Below are 16,327 nucleotides of genomic sequence, written 5' to 3'. Positions count from 1 at the left end.
ACCCTCTATTACTCCTCTTTCTCAGTGCTCGCTTGAGACTGAATTTATCTACATTTGGAAGACAAAATATTTACTTATAGTATATATCGTTTGCGCCCTAACTCATATTTTGTCTTGTTTCACTGTATTAATCACCAAATACTGACACAGAAAATGCCATAAACCAAACAGATACTGCTCCACTAATCAGTATTATCTATATTAACAGAGGATCAAATGACGTCGTGAAAAACGTTGTAGTGACAAACTCACAGAGAATTATCACCCAACTCTGCAGCGTGCCACATCTCTACTGAGCTTTTTAACCTCTTTTACCTCATTGTTTTGGTACGGCCCACAATTTCTGTTCTGATCAACCTTGTTTCCAGCCGCAGCAGGGAACAGTTTTCAGATAAAAAGCTCAGATAAACTCACTGTACGCTGTTTGCCGAGCTCCACAGGACAGACAGACAAAGTTAGCGAATATCTAATGAAGAAGGTCAAACATTTAGCCGTAAAAGGCCAGATATTTCCCATGAGGTGGTGGAGAAAAACAAACAAACAAAAAAACAGAATAAAAGGTAGAATGAATATTGGACTTACATTCCTCTGGTGGCCATGAACCCAAATCAATGCTAATGTTGCTTTTTATGTGGATGTGTAAATTGACAATTGTTCACCAACACACGTTCCTTAAAGGTTCAGGGTGTAAGATTTAGTGGCATCTAGGGGTGAGGGCAGCGAATTGCAACCAGTGGCTCACGGTGCATTCATGTGCTCCTCAGATGGTCCCATTTCCTGCGTTGTGAAGTTGTTCTTCCGACTTCAGTGTGTGTTCATGTGCTCTTAAAGGTATAGTGTGTAATATTTATGAGGATCAACGGACAGAAATGCAATATAATATACCTAACTATGTTTTCAGTGTCGCGATGTTTCTGCAGTTGCCCAAACGGACAGAAGTCTTTTCAGTTCGCGTTTTGTCGTTACGTTTAATACGTACGAATCAGAAGAAGAAGGACAAGTAACGTTAGAAGTAGTAGTAGTAGTCGACTGGATTAGAAGTAAGAAAAGAAGAGAAATTTGGACAAACAGAGGCCCACATGTATTATTTAGCACAAGAGTAGACAGAGAGTGATGGCCACCGTAGCTTCTCCTGTGCGCTTGGAAAGGGAGGTGTGAGCGATGCATTCATGTGGTGTTGGAATAATCTTTTTTTAAGGTGTACATGAGACAAAGAATTATACAAAACTTTGATTTGTGCAAAATCACGTATTGCATATACATATTTTATACGGTAAATTTGCTGTCCATGTAGAGTGAATTAGATGTCTGTGTGTTGTCTATATGCTCTGATAATGCTAATCCAACACATCTTTGTTGTAGCGTCCATGTTGATTCCACATTCCGACTTAAAAGCACATGAACACACACTGAAGTCGGAAGAACAACTTCACAACTGAGGAAAATGGACCATCTGAATGCACCGTGAGCTGCTGGTTGAAGTTTGCAACCCTCACCACTAGATGTCACTAAAACTTACACACTGAAAGTTTAAAGGGATACAGGGAAGCAGGGAAAGCAAATATTTCCTCATGGGTTGCTAGCTCTGTGTTTTTCGTGTGCTCAGAACAAAAAATACGGTTTTCCTACACAGCCCTAGGTCTGTAAATTTAGCACAAACAAAGCTGCTCGGAGCGAGCAGCAGGTGGCAGTAGCACGCTCGAAGCAGTGGGAGAGAGAACAAACAGTGGTAGATTCGAACATGCTGGACTCATTATGGGACTCTATAGCTGTGAAAATGGCTGAGAAACAGCCACAGAGGGAAAGGTCTGAGGAACTGTGAAACAAGTTATATGACCAGGTGAGGGGAAGACCTGAGTTAACATCTGTGAGGGGTTTCGATGCTGAGGGCGATCTGTTTCTGCTGGACAGGTGAGTAACGTTAGCTTTGCTGTTCCACATAAACAACATCAATATCATTGTCTTATCTGTCTCTTGTCATGTTTGTAATGATCCCAGCTGGTTAGCTTTGTTAGCTTTGTTAGCTTAGCTCAGTGTGTGTGTGTGTGGTAGAGGAGGAATAGACAGAGCGTGTGTGTGAACGGGTGCCCCAGTGAACAGACAGAAACGGGTCAGCAATGAGCCTTGTTCAGCAATGAAAGTTACAGTAGAAGTGGCCGGTGAATAAAGACTGCAGCTTCTCAAGACTAAAGAGGATCTCCTGTGTGTTGCTTGCCAACTGTTGAATAAAGAATGAAGGAGGTTCGCCCCAAAGTTAGCTTTGACTTCGGCCCTGGAGAAAAACACTCTCCCCTGTGCTTCCCAACTCTTGTCAGTCACTGAATTTTTGTAAAAAACTACTTCAAATAACTCGCTAGTTTATACTCTGTTGTATTTTGGATGCTGCGTTTGTGTGCTTAAATTCGTTCGTTTGATGATGTTTGTTCATTAATTGTAACTATTGAAGTTACTCTTGATAATCCTACCGATAAATAAACTAGACTCTGTGTCTTAGACTTAGACTTTGTAATGGGAATTCCTTGAGTACCACAGCTTAGAAAAGTATTTTTGCTTGAATACATATTTAAATATTGACAGGCTTGTCTATGAAGATTCTCAGTCATCCAGGTCATAGTTATCCAACAAAGGTTAAAATCAAGGGCAACTGGACTTGGTTGAAGATACTGGAAGACGTTTCGTCCCTCATCCAAAGGACTTCTTCAGTTCTCTCCCCTCTCTCCCAGTTCTCACAGAACTGAAGAAGTCCTTTGGATGAGGGACGAAACGTCTTCTAGTATCTTCAACCAAGTCCAGTTGCCCTTGATTTTAACCTTCGTTGGATATTGACAGGCTTGTTGTCACACCTTCTACAGTACTGCTAAAACATACCCTGTCATTGAGGCTAACGTGCTCTCGGACAGCAGACGCTGTGGATTCTGCTATATTTCAGCCTAGTATGACTTGTTACCATGGCAATGTGCGTCCATGAGTTTGGGGGTAGGAGCTTCCGAAGGAGCAGTGAAGAGAGGGGAATGTTTTTTAGCAGTTGGACTCAACTTGAATCAACAAACTCTCAGCAGGATCACAAAGTATCTCTTTAAGTTGTAGTTGAAGTTAAATGTGTTATATATTGTGTAGCCTATTTTATATTGCATTTTTGTTATTAGATGCTCCTAAATATTACACACTGAACCTTTAACTTTATAACGTAACAATAAAGATTAGTCCCATTGCCACCTCTGAGCTAGCCACTGCTTCACGAGCTTCTGTAGCTCAATTCAGTCTCTCATTCTGCATTTCTTTCTGAGAAACCTGAAGGTGTTCCCAGGGTTTACTGTCCATATTCTAAAATTAAGTTAAACAATGAATAATTTGTTAGCGTAAAAAGAGCTGAATACTCTAATCTAATCTGAATATGCACTCAACAAACAACCACAAGCACACAGGTCGTGTGTGGTCGGATTAATGTGGAACAAATCAAAAGCCATAGCAACCATGTAAGGCTCCTCCCCAAGGGACAGAGATGAGGAAGCTGCTGATCCCTATGTGAACCAAACTGACTCAACAAGCTTTGTATGTATAACTGTCATCTCTCTCTCTCTCTTTTGTGTGCATCAGTGACAGACTCGTCCAGGGAGTAAATTTGCCCTCTTTGTTTTGTTTTGGGGAGCTTTAATTTTGCTGCTGTTGTAAAATTACCCATAATTGCAGCCTGCAAATGCTTATCCCTCTCTTTCTACTCTCCAGCTACTCTCTAGTGTGCACTAGCTGTAGATGCCAACATACACACACACACACACACACACACACACACACACACACACACACACACACACACTCAGACGGCTACCCTCTGTAGAGAAAATGGTTGCAGCTAAAGGATAGACCCACATTTTCTCATTGTCACACTTGGACACATTGCCACATTGAGACACTCACACATGTTTGCATACACACACACACACACACACACACACACACACACACACACACACACACACACACACACACAGTCACACGTCCACCCCGAGGTTGATAATGAGACTAGGGAAACATGATTTATGTTTTCATAGTGCAATCTAATTGATTTGATTAATCACATTCTTTCTTGACTAATTAAATTAACGGATTACAGAATATTTGGCCACAAACGTGCCCGGAGGCCATGCTGTTAGTTTTCAGAGTTAGATTATGTGTTTCTGAAAAGCTGTGATCAATGAATTTTATGGCCAATAAGTCATTCAAGATCCATTCCTGAAGCGGAGTTTGTGCTTTACAGAACATAAACATGAGAATGCATTTGTCCCAGTAGTAAAGTATTTGCCAGTGAAGTCAGCTAGTCAACTTTTATAATGCAATATGTTTTCATGCAGCTGGTTTAGATTGTGAAATTCCACATATGCTCTTGATAATATGTAATATACACTGCATATTGTATATGTACTCCACCTTGTTCTAGTGCTATATAAACATGCTGAATTTAAATGTGGTGACCATATAAAAGATATCAAATAGTGAACAGCACAGAGTATATTTTAATATTATCTTATTCGTGTTGACTCTGTACATGCTGTCCTTATATAGATTAGTTGACCTCTTTTATCCAAGCTTAGGCTGCACTGTATGGTTTTATTCCTGTGGATGTTGCTCTTATACCCTCACAGTGAAACTCAAAGGGAATGAGAGTTGGTTGGTTTGGTTCATTTTGAGCCTGGAATTACAAATGTATTTTGGTTGAAGTAGTTTTAAGTATTAGTTTGGAGCATTTATGTCATATTGGAAAATAATTTAATACAGTCTCCTTTATTTATGTTGGATTGCTATGTGATGGACTGGTAAAATGTCCATTTCCCTTAAATAAAAAATCCAAACAATCTGTGTTTAGAGCTGCATTTTGAGTAGAACAACTTATCTTAAAACAAAATGTCAGATCCTAATTGTTGTTTTAGCTGGCCTGTGCAAAACCATGACAATACAAAACAAAGGTATGAATGAGAGCTCCCTTAAGAGAGAACTCCAGCATTTAGCACCAACAACTCCTCCAACCTAAACGACAACATGGGTTGTTTATCCATGCCTCCCAAAGGCAACCAAAACTGCTTTGTTAGGTTAGGTTAGTTGTCAAAAACTGTCAAAAAAAATTGTCAAAACTAAAGAGGCAGGGGGTAAAGCTGCCAGTATACTCCGTCAGAACTGCTCGATGGATGGTCCAATAGCTTCGGATTCCCTCCGCCCACACCTTTCTGACATCAGAATCGTTTTTGTAACTTTGCAATCTGACATTTACAGCTACTCCACGCAATGATTGGCCAGCTGTGTTGATGTGAGAAAACAACCAGGGATGTAAGTTCTCCCTTAAGCCTTTTTTTCATGTTTCTTATCATGTGAACATACAAGTCCAACAGCAAGAATGCCTTTCAGCAGAGACTGTCTGAAAATGTTTTCCCCATGATATTCACTTCGTCCTCGAGTGTTGCTGTTCAGGACAGCAGTGAACACACTGGATTTCCGACGTGATCAGACAACACGTTGCACAAATCTTTCAATTCTTTTCCAGCATAACCCAGCCCTAAGATCCTGTCCTTTACTCCCTAGTGGAGAGGGACATTTTCCTACACTGCGACTCATGCATCATGAGCCACAGAAAACATTTTACAACTCTTCAACTTTACAATGATCTTTCTCTGACCAAAGGAACATCTCAAACTTCTGTCTGTTATTAAAACCAACAACTGCAAGTGCATTGGATGTACAGTTTCTCTTCACTCATCCACTGGGACTCTTCACCACAATGCTACTGTATTTTCATTTATCTCACTATCTTTTTTATGGTTGCTAGATGTCATCTATATATTGACTTGGCTATAGATGTAGTTATGAAATGCCTTGTACGTGTTCATGTTGAGACTCCGGGCTGCTGAGAGTTGGTGACTAAGATGGCTGTAGCCCAGAAAATGGAAAATAAATTCTGTGCGAGTAGGGTGAGGAAAAGAGAAAAAGAAAAGACTGAGAAAAGGAAAAAGAGAAATACAAGGAGTGCGGGACTTGTGAAGTTTAGAGGTACAGCGGGACCTTATAAAGTGGGTGAAAGAGTGTGAAGATAGAGCACATAAAAAGAGAGCGGGGGATAGGGAACATTGGAAAAGAGAGCAAAGCCAAATAGAGGACAGATTGGTCTGCAGAAAGTGGAGAGCAGCAAGATGAGAAGGAGAGGTTGCAGGAGGGAAAGAGAGAAAGAGTGAGAGAGACAGAAAGGGAAAGAGAAAGAAAAAGAGGGGGAGAGTAAAGAGGTCATGGAGTGGTTATGAAACCAACTCTGACCTAATCTGGCGTGTTTATGACTCTGTGTTTGCCTTTTTTTTCCAAGCACCGAGATGCAGGCTGGAATTAGACTGGGCGGTGGCTTAGGATGAGCACAAAGAGAGAAGAGAGACTGAGAGATGGTAGCATATTGTACCGTCCTTTCAAGCTGAAGAAACAGCTCTGTATGTTTGTGTGCGGCAGCAGGTTGAGGCTGGGAGTTTAGGCAGGGTAACATACAGCTTCATTCAGTTGCACCAAGCAGCACCTGAGCCTGAATCACAGAAGTCCTCTAATCATTAACCAGTGAAATCAGTACAAACAATAGAAAGGTGGTTAGGTAAGTTTCCATCATGTATGTCCAGATATGAAAGGGAAGCCACGCTGGGACTACTGTTTATTTGGCAAATATTGCGTCTAAAAGATACAAACATGGACACCAATAACTTTCCACAGTTGTAAAATCCAGTTTCATAGAATTATAAACACATTAATCTGTCTCTCAAACTTCATCTCACCAGTACCTGAAGACCCTCCAATGCGGCATTTTTCAGCCACGACCAGCAGCTCTAAACCACGCTCTGTAAGTTGCTCGGTCCACAAAAATTCCCCACCCTTTGGGGGCCACCATTTTTACCCTTGAAGGCTGAAATTTGGCATGGGGATCAAGTGTGTGTGTGTGTTTGAAGGTCTGTGTTTGTGTTTATGTCAGTTGTCCAAAAGGGGCGTGGTAACGGGAGCGGCCTATTGCAAAAAGGCGCATAACTTTCAAATGGATTCACAGATTTGCACAAGATTTTGTGGAAAGGTTGGACACAAGCCAAAGCACAGCTGATTAACTGTTCATGCCTATTGGAAAAAATGGTGTGTGGCAGCGTGAGTGGCCTATCACAGAAAGGCTCAGAACGTTTACACAGATATAAGTAACATGACCAAACTTTGTAGGAACACACACACTCACACCATTTTGCCACATTCCTCTTCATAACTCATGAAGTGTTTGTGTCTGTGTTTCACTGTGTCATGGCTCTCTCCATCTTTGTTTTCTATGGTTCTCGTCTAATACTCCAGCCATGCTTTAAACTGAATTATAGATTTGACATCACATTCCAGGTGACCTGCTCCTCCACCCCACTTGGGTGGTGAGAAGTGCTGCTTTTCTGCTGGATTGTTGTCACATATGGATTGTACAAGAGTGTCTGTGATCTTCTTCTTATCATTACTGAACCACAGACAATGTGACACTAATACTAATTTATTATGCAAATCTTTGAATCCCACCTAAAAATGTGCGAGTACGAACAACTCTCTCCCAAATCTACTAGAATGTGACAGAAAAATATGCAAATCTGTGATGTGATCAAGATCTCAGGTCCATTGACAGTTAAATAACAGTCTGTGATATCTGATATGAATTTGTCCCATTACAAAAACAGAGCGCATATTTCTTTTTTTATGTACATAAATGAGCAGACTCAACAGCAGAGATCAGCAGAGATTAGAAAGCCCATGCACACTGGATACATTACCAAGTTTCGGTGTTAAGGCCCCGTCACACCAGCAGTTGTAACAGCATTTTTTAAAAGCAAATTCTATATTTTGATTTCACTTACCAATTTCAGGCCTACCACCTGAGGCTTCATATCAAAACAACTGAAAGTACATCTGCCAACAAAAACAAGCAGCCCTATTATCGACAGTCCAAACTCACACTTGAGATATATTATTGCCTGAGCAGCTAGTTAAAAGCTGCTTACTTATGATATTTTGTTAGTAACAAAATTCCTATTTCTTCATGTTCTGAGAACAGAAGTTGATCACGACCTTATGATTCTGTGTTGTCTGAGCTCTGTGCTGAACAATAGGAATGATTCAACAGGGTTAATACCTTTATAGAAACACTTTGTTTGAGCGTTTCCACATAAATTGTGGCTATAATATGTGATAACATCACAGACTGCAGCCTTGGCTGCCTGGATTTTAGTGCCAAGGACCGCATTTGATTTACAATAAAGTAGAATAGGTGAATCATTTGAATCTCAAATACCGTAAAATCATGAGCCGAGCCAAATATTTACAGGTAATGAGGTCAGAGTTTAATTAAGCTGTGCAATACAGAAAAGAATAAATGCTACTTAAACATGCTAGGAATTTTTGCCACTGCAAAGTCATCATAACATTGTGGTAAGTGGGTTATCGTAACAGTGACATATTTTGGAGAGGCACCAAATGTTCCCTGTTCACATGTCATCACAGCCTTTCATCACATTGTGATTATATCAGCTGAGGGATCACGCCAAGCCCGTGTAATATAAACCCTGCGTTGTGCCTTGTTCGAGAGCCGCAATTCATTAATGAACTTGATAGTAGGGGTGTGTGTGTGTGTGTGTGTGTGTGTGTTCATGACCAAAAGTGTTTCTATATTAAAGAGTGTGTGTGTGTGTGTAGCAGTTTCTGGGAACCAGCAGAGAGGCTCACCAAGTCCGCAGACTGTCTGGGAAAAGGCATAAACAGTGGTGTGTTAATGCTTTCCTCTGTCCGCATCTGACTGCAAAACAGCACTGCTCACAGGCTTGTGTGTCCGCTTCACTTTCTATTGAACAAAAGCCAAAACAGAAAACAGTTCTCCAGTTGCATTTCTTCTGATACAACCGAATGACGTGTTGTACAAGAAGCCTGCACCCTGATGGAAAATTTAGATCTTCAGTCAAAATTGTTCTTTTTTATTCCCAATTATAATATCAACCTGACATTCAGTAGAGTTTGATTAAATGTTTATTATATTTATATGATGTACATACACTTTGCACAAAGGGCTGTTCTGAATTTATGTGTGTATCATGTGCTTTTTTCCTGTAGGGAAAAGGCCAACTAACTACCTTCAGGTTTTCTGTCTTCTCCCTTACAGGGCCTCTTCAACCCCCACCCCCTATTCTTACACACAAACACACTAAATCTCTCTCTCTCTCTCTCACTCTTTCTCTCACTCACTCACTCACTCACTCTCTCACTCTCTCACACACACACAAATACAAAGATGCACACATTACTCTGCACACAATCTGTATGACACATGAGAATGCTTACACACACACACACACACACACACGCATTCCTAGTTGCTCGGCTGAGACGGTATGTGAACAAACCACAGGGAGAGGTAGAGAAGGCCAGGCCTCCACTCCTACTGATTACTGCAGGAGAGAAAAGGAGAGAGGAGGCTGCTGCAAGCTTCTCTCACAATGACCTGCACACACACACACACACACACATGCATACAGAGCTGGATTGGTAATCTGGCATAGGCCTTCTGGGGATTTTCTCAATCGGCCAACCTACCTTGTGGATGATATAATTTAAATTTTTTATATTGCAAAAAAAAATCAAATGTTTTATTGCTAATGATTTGGTTTATTTTCTATAATGACACTAGGATGGCTGAATCACATCTCTTACTTAAGAGGCCGTGGCACAGAGCCAAACATCTGTAGATGAAGGAGGGCGTCTTTGTCAATGTTGTGAAGATGGATAAGCAAAAATGAAAGAAGGGGGGGTACGGAGAAATTGCAGGGAAGAGTCTAGATGCGGATGCTGCTAAATGTGCAATAATCACAGGTATGTTTGCTGTAGGGGCTGCAGCAGTAGCTTAAACATCTACTGCGACACCAGGAAAAATTACCTACACAGCAACGTGTGGAAGGAGGAGAGGTGATTAGCTTATTCCAAGTATTGTTTAAAAACGCTATAATATTTTTTGTGTGGTTCATCAATGGTGATAAATAATTCGAACATCCCTCAGGCTGCACGCACAACTCCGCACAAAACCGGCACAGTTGGTGGTCTGTCTCTCTCCCTCTCGTACCACACACAAACGCTACGCCACACATGCGCACTGACGTCCCCTACTTTAAGGGTTAGGATCACAATTTTGGATTTATTCAAGCACTTTAAAAATATTTAATAAAAGCTTCTTTCTTTTCACATATTTATTTACAGCATTATACAGTGCATGGTATGGATAACTGTCATTACTATTTGGAATATACTTAAATTGTATATTAGATATATTTTGTCCCTGTTCTGCTGGCTCCTATACCTCAGTATGTACAAATGCAGACAACAGAATATGCATGTTAAAATCAGATGCTCACTCACATCGATACAATAAGAAGAATTGTTCACACACCTAGACACCCTTTCAGACCACACACACACACACACACACACACACACATCCGCGTACCTTTCGGTCTTAAAACACTTTTCACGATATACATTAATGCTTTTACGGCTCCCACTCTTTGACAGACATTTACACTGGCTCCCCTTCTTCCACACTTCTTCACCCTGTTAAACTCCTGTCCTAACACTCCTGTGTTGTTGGAGCCAGACTCGCACACTCCCGAGTGTAACACTCAATGTACACTGTACAAGCCATGTCACACACTGCCACACAATAGACTACACCTTCAAAGTACAGGTTGTGCTGCATGCAACACATGCTGAACACACAAAATTTGTGCAGCCCCTTTTCCACGATCCACATTTCTTTGTGTGTGCGCGTGTAGTGTGTGTGTGTGTGTGTGATGCTAAAATTGACATGAAACATTTTATTACATTGTTTTTAGATAAAGAAGACTAGACATACATTTCTTTTTCCATTTACGTAATTGTGGTACAGAATAAAAAATGGCACTTTAGCATGGCAGCTGTTTGAGAGAACAGAGACAAATGCTCTTCTTGTACATTCTCTCATATATTGTTGAATTTATACATATGTAACAAACAAAAATAGAAAATAATGATAGTAACACAATTGAGACCTCAACGGATCAGTGACAATCTACATTACATTTGTCTCAGAAATGAAAAATTATCTAACTCCTCATTTGAATCTCTCTATCTCCTGTACTGGTTTGAACTCCATGCATCTATATCCATCCTGCCAATTCAATTTGATGCATTTGTAGAGCAACAAGAGTCTACAGCCACACTAGCATCTCTATTAGGTTGTCCTTAGTCACAGTGGTGCTTTGAGTTAAATGTTGATGACAGCACGCTAACTTGCTCACAATGGCAGTGCTAACACCATGATGTATGGTCACCATCTTAGTTTAACATGTTGCTAGTCAATTAACACAATATACACAAAGAGGAACTGAGGTGGATTGTAATGTTGTTACTTTTGCAGATAATAGTCATAAACCAAGGTATTAAACAAATGAAAATGGTGACCTGATGATAGTCAACAGAATCATTAAGATTCATATTCTGGGCATTATATATATCTGCTCCAAAATGCATGGAAATCCATCCAAAAGATGTTGAGATATTTCACAAAAAAATAAAAAACCTCATGGTGATGCTAAAGGAAAAGTCACACCAAAGTAAGGAAAGATTCATCTTCAGGGCACCATGAGTGTCCCCAAAATGTTATGGCACTCCATCAAGTAGCTGTTGAGATCTTTCAGTCTGGACCAAAGTGGTGGTCTGGCAGGCCCACATTTCCATCACTAGAGCCACACGACTAGTATGGCAAAATATCGCTATTACTTGAGCACACAAACACCCACCCATCAAGACCCACTCCACATGTGATAAATTATGTGTGTGAAGATGAATGTGTTACATATATCAGGTTGTGTCAAAACATTGGCTCAATGTTCACTGAATGGTTTCTGTTCACTGTACTGGCAAAATAACAGGTGCCAAAGTGCACACACACACACACACACGTTTGTACTTCTATAATTGTGAGAACCCCTAATGAAACGCATTAGCTAGCCCCAACCCTAATACTAACCTTAATGTAAACTAAATTCTAATCTCACCCTAAAACCCAGTCTTAACCTGAGAAAAGCCCTTTCAAGAAGTGTACAGCGGCCAAAATGCTTCATAAAAATGTCCCCAGAGTCTAAAACTCAAGTTGGTCCCCACAAAGATTGAATTACAAGAGCATACACGTACACATTGAGCCATATTGTATTTTTCCTGTTGCTGGCCAAGTTCGTTGATGTAAAATGGACATTAAAATGTGCTCTCAAGCATTCATGTGTCCCAGTAAAACATCTGCTCCAGACAGGTTCTCCCTCCACCCAGCAGCCTGATCGGACCCAAAAACAGAGCTCCTTCTTTTGGGGTTTTATGTCTCTCTAGGTTTTCCATGTCTATGTTTGAGCTCCTTTGTAGCTGTAAGAGCTTTGTGCCAAATTAAAGCCAGGTCCCCCTTTCCTACAGGCACCAGGATCTGTCTCGTCGTTTTACTGTCTCTCCCTGACTCTACATCTTCTTTTATCTCTTTTCTCTTCCAATTCTGTGTGTCGACAACAATTGGGTGCTAAAATAACTCTGTAAACTAACTAACTGTAAACGCAAGACATGACTTCACCTTCAGTCACGAATTCAGATTTATAGAAATGGAATACTTATGTGACTTAATGCCAAATTAAAGAGTTAAATGTCCAGCGCCGTCTTCAGCTCTGTGTGTTTTGTGTTGATGGGTGGAGGTAGGTTGGAGCTTGGCATCGTTCAGGGTAATGTGGCTCTGCAAAAAAAAAGAAAACTATCTCTGCTCCTTGCTTTCCTATCGCTCATGCATGCAGCTATTTGCATGTATATTGCAGACATAGAAAATGCATATGGTTGAGAGGTTTCTAAACTCCCAAACCACCATCTATCCTCCTCCTTTTTCTTTCTCTCTCTTTCACTCTGCTCCACATCACCTCATCCCAACCAATCTCAAAATCTTTGTAAAATCTCTCCACCGCCATTTTGTCTGATATCTTTTTCTCCCCTTTTGTCTAAACATATTAGTATACTCCTCTTCTTCTCCTCATTGTTCTTTCCCTTTCTTTCTTGTTTTCTTGGTTGCTTTATTTCTCTTTCTTTTGCTCTTCTAGTGCTGCTTTCATTGTGAGCCCTGTTCGTTTTTTATTAGCAGTCTAGAAAGCGTGACATTTATATGAACTGCTCTTAGAGTTTCTCTTGCCTATTGTCTATCAGTGGAGCTGCAGACCCCTCAGCGCCATGGCTCCACACAGGGTCAGCTCTTGCCCTCTGTCGCCATTCATAATTCTCATATCAGCCAGCAATGAAACTTCATATCTTCATATCAACAATCTCTGCCTTTTAATAACACGGGAAATTGCTGGTCTAGGTAGCTGCTCACAATGAATATTCTGGCTGGATTCATTAAATCAGAAATAATGAAGGAGAGGAAAATATCTTGTTTAGCTATTGTTTTATGAAGATATTAAATCTGTCATTTACAAGTGACAGCAATGTTCATTTCTCCAGGTGCGTTTTGTCTACTGCAAAAATGCCTTCATGTTATATCTCTCGCTTTCTCGCATGCACACACAAACACGCACTCTCACATGTACAACACAGTGATGATGAGTGTACTGGAGCCTCTAATGACCACAGAACATTTCCCCTCCCACTGCTAAGTCTTCTCATGAGAGAAACCTGGAAACTGTGTGTGTGTTTGTGTGTGTGCTTGGCACATGCGCACATTCTTGTATTAACAGACGCAGCTCCTGACTGATCTGTTTAAAGACACACCAGCCACTCTGATTACTGTCTCCATAGCCAGCCATAAATAATGAGATTTAGCTCAATTAGGATCCTCTTGAGGTGTAAAACAAGTGGAGAGGCTACAGTTAGCCTCCAGTAATCCACACAGCTCCTGCTCGGCCTGCCAGTGGATTACAACCCCGGGTCACTGTTTATCCTTTACGTAAACTAGCTGCTGTGTGCAGTGCTCGGGCTGTAGGACGGAGCTGCGCAGAGCAGACACCTCCTGGCCCGATAGCATCTGATCTCTCAGCTACTTGACGAACAACAGGACACTCCGACTTCCACCTTCCCCAGCAGCAGTACCATCACCGCCAATGCTCCATCCATCTTCCAGCTCTTTACTCTGGTCTCTATCTCCACAGCTCAGACATTTTGACTGGAAGGGAAATTCAATCTCAGTCATATCTGTTGAGAAGTGGCGATGCTGCTGCCACCTTTTACATTGGGTGGTGTGCACAGGCCACATGTGTGTGACGCCACACAGGAAGTCCCACACATAAAATCAGACCGTTAAAATACTGAGCTACTGTGAAAAGATCTGATATTCACAGATTTAAAGTATAAGCACCCCCTTTTTCTGTACAAGCCTGAAAATGACAGTAACTCTTCTTGAACCCTTTGGATTACAGCATGATCCTGAAAAGGTAAGTCTTTGAAGTGTACTATCAAAAATTCTGAATTAGTGTGAGTGATACTAAACCAAATTTACAGTGGCACAAACCTGTTATAACTTATTTTAACAGGCTGTGTACTTCCAAACAATATAGTTTGTCATGTTCGAATAAAAACTGAACTGGACGCCATCCCAAATATGGCAACAAACTGCACCAGGCCCAATTTTGAGGTGCTGCATGTTATAGTTGTGACCTCTCTGACTAGTCTGAGGCTCAGAGGTGAGATATGGTAACTGTATGGGGTGACCTCCCCTAGGTTCTGCAGATTGATTTAAACTCTTCCATCAAGTTGAAAGTCACTCGTCATCGCCAAATCAAGGATATAATCAGCTTGTGTATTGACATTCTTTTCACAATGTAATGCAGTTTGATTGTCCAGCAATGCTGAAGTTCATATTATCCATGTTTGGTGCCAACTTCAAATCAGTGCTGTTTTGTTCATTGGTAAAAGCTGAGCACATTTCACAAGTCAACTAAGTGCACCAAGACGAATGTGACTCTATGTGCAGCACAGAAAATCTATGTATTCAGGCAAGGAAGGTAATGCAATAAACAAGAGTATCAAATGACTTCTAAGGATGCCACAATGATGACCAAACTGCAAAGATGGCCAATACGACCAGTGTGCATCTCAGTTTTCTAAATGATTGACAGCTCCAAGCCTTTGCTGCAAACTTCGCCTCAGAGGTTTGAGCAAACCTCGACCAAAATGTGACAAAAACTGTAGTTTTGCAGGGGGAGAATGGAATGTCTCCCAGAGAGGTGTGGTCTGTACGTCTGTTGGTCTTATGGATTTCCATTTTATGGCGTGTTGGTGAGGCCGACATAGATATGGTTTCACTCCCCTTGGCAGAGCCAGGCCCCGCTGCTGACAGCAGGTTTTATTTGATGGGACGTCCCGTGTTGGGTTTCAGACCTGGCTTTAACATGTGATCTCCATTATGACCAGAGGAGCAACGCATGTTGGTGGATGACTGGTGACTCTGGGCAGACAGGGTGTGTGGGGGTGGAAGAAGAGATGCAGGAAGGCCCGCAGATGGAGAGTGGCGTGAAGGGAAAGGGCGAGAAATGTAAAGGTAGAGAAATGGATAAGGTGGATGAGACAAGAGGAGAAGATGAAATGAAGGAATGAAAAAAAACAAGAAAGAACAGAAAGATGTGGAAGAAAATAGTCAGTAAAGTGAATGGGGTTTGGTGTAAATGTGAACCAGTTTAATTGCAGCCAGGCCCTGACTGCTTCATATTTACCTACCCAATTACACACACAGTACACAATAGTTCAAAGAGGTGGTATTATGCTCATTTTCAGTTTCACACTCCTATTTAGAGGTTGTACCAGAACAGGGTCACATGGTTTAAATTTCAAAAAACACCATATTTTTCTCATACTGCACATTGCTGCAGCTCCTCTTTTCACTCCGCTCTTGAGCTACAGAGTGATGCATCTTACTTGTACAAAATCTTTGTTGGGAGTTGCACATGCGCAGTTCCCAGGTAAGGACTACTAGCCAATCAGAAGCAGAGAAGGGACGGGTCGTAAGAAACAAGGAAGTGTGATCCAAATCAAAGCAGCTTCAGACTGAGACCGTAACCTAGCAGATGGTACAAGTTACTCACAAGTCCACAACCAGACAATATCATTGTTCCACATCAACCATAAACCACCACAAAAATCACCATATTTCAACTCAATTTTACATAAAAATTGGCCAAACAATTTGAACGTTTGCGCAGTAGCTTTCACATTGGGTGTAACATTAGCATTATAGTTATAACTTTAGCTGTGTTAGCCAACG

This window comes from Micropterus salmoides, unplaced genomic scaffold (genome assembly GCF_014851395.1).
Source record: "Micropterus salmoides isolate LMB-PRFRI ecotype aquatic unplaced genomic scaffold, ASM1485139v1 Ms_hic_scaffold_13, whole genome shotgun sequence".
Classification (NCBI taxonomy): Eukaryota; Metazoa; Chordata; class Actinopteri; order Centrarchiformes; family Centrarchidae; genus Micropterus; species Micropterus salmoides.
This window is presented reverse-complemented; position numbering follows the sequence as displayed.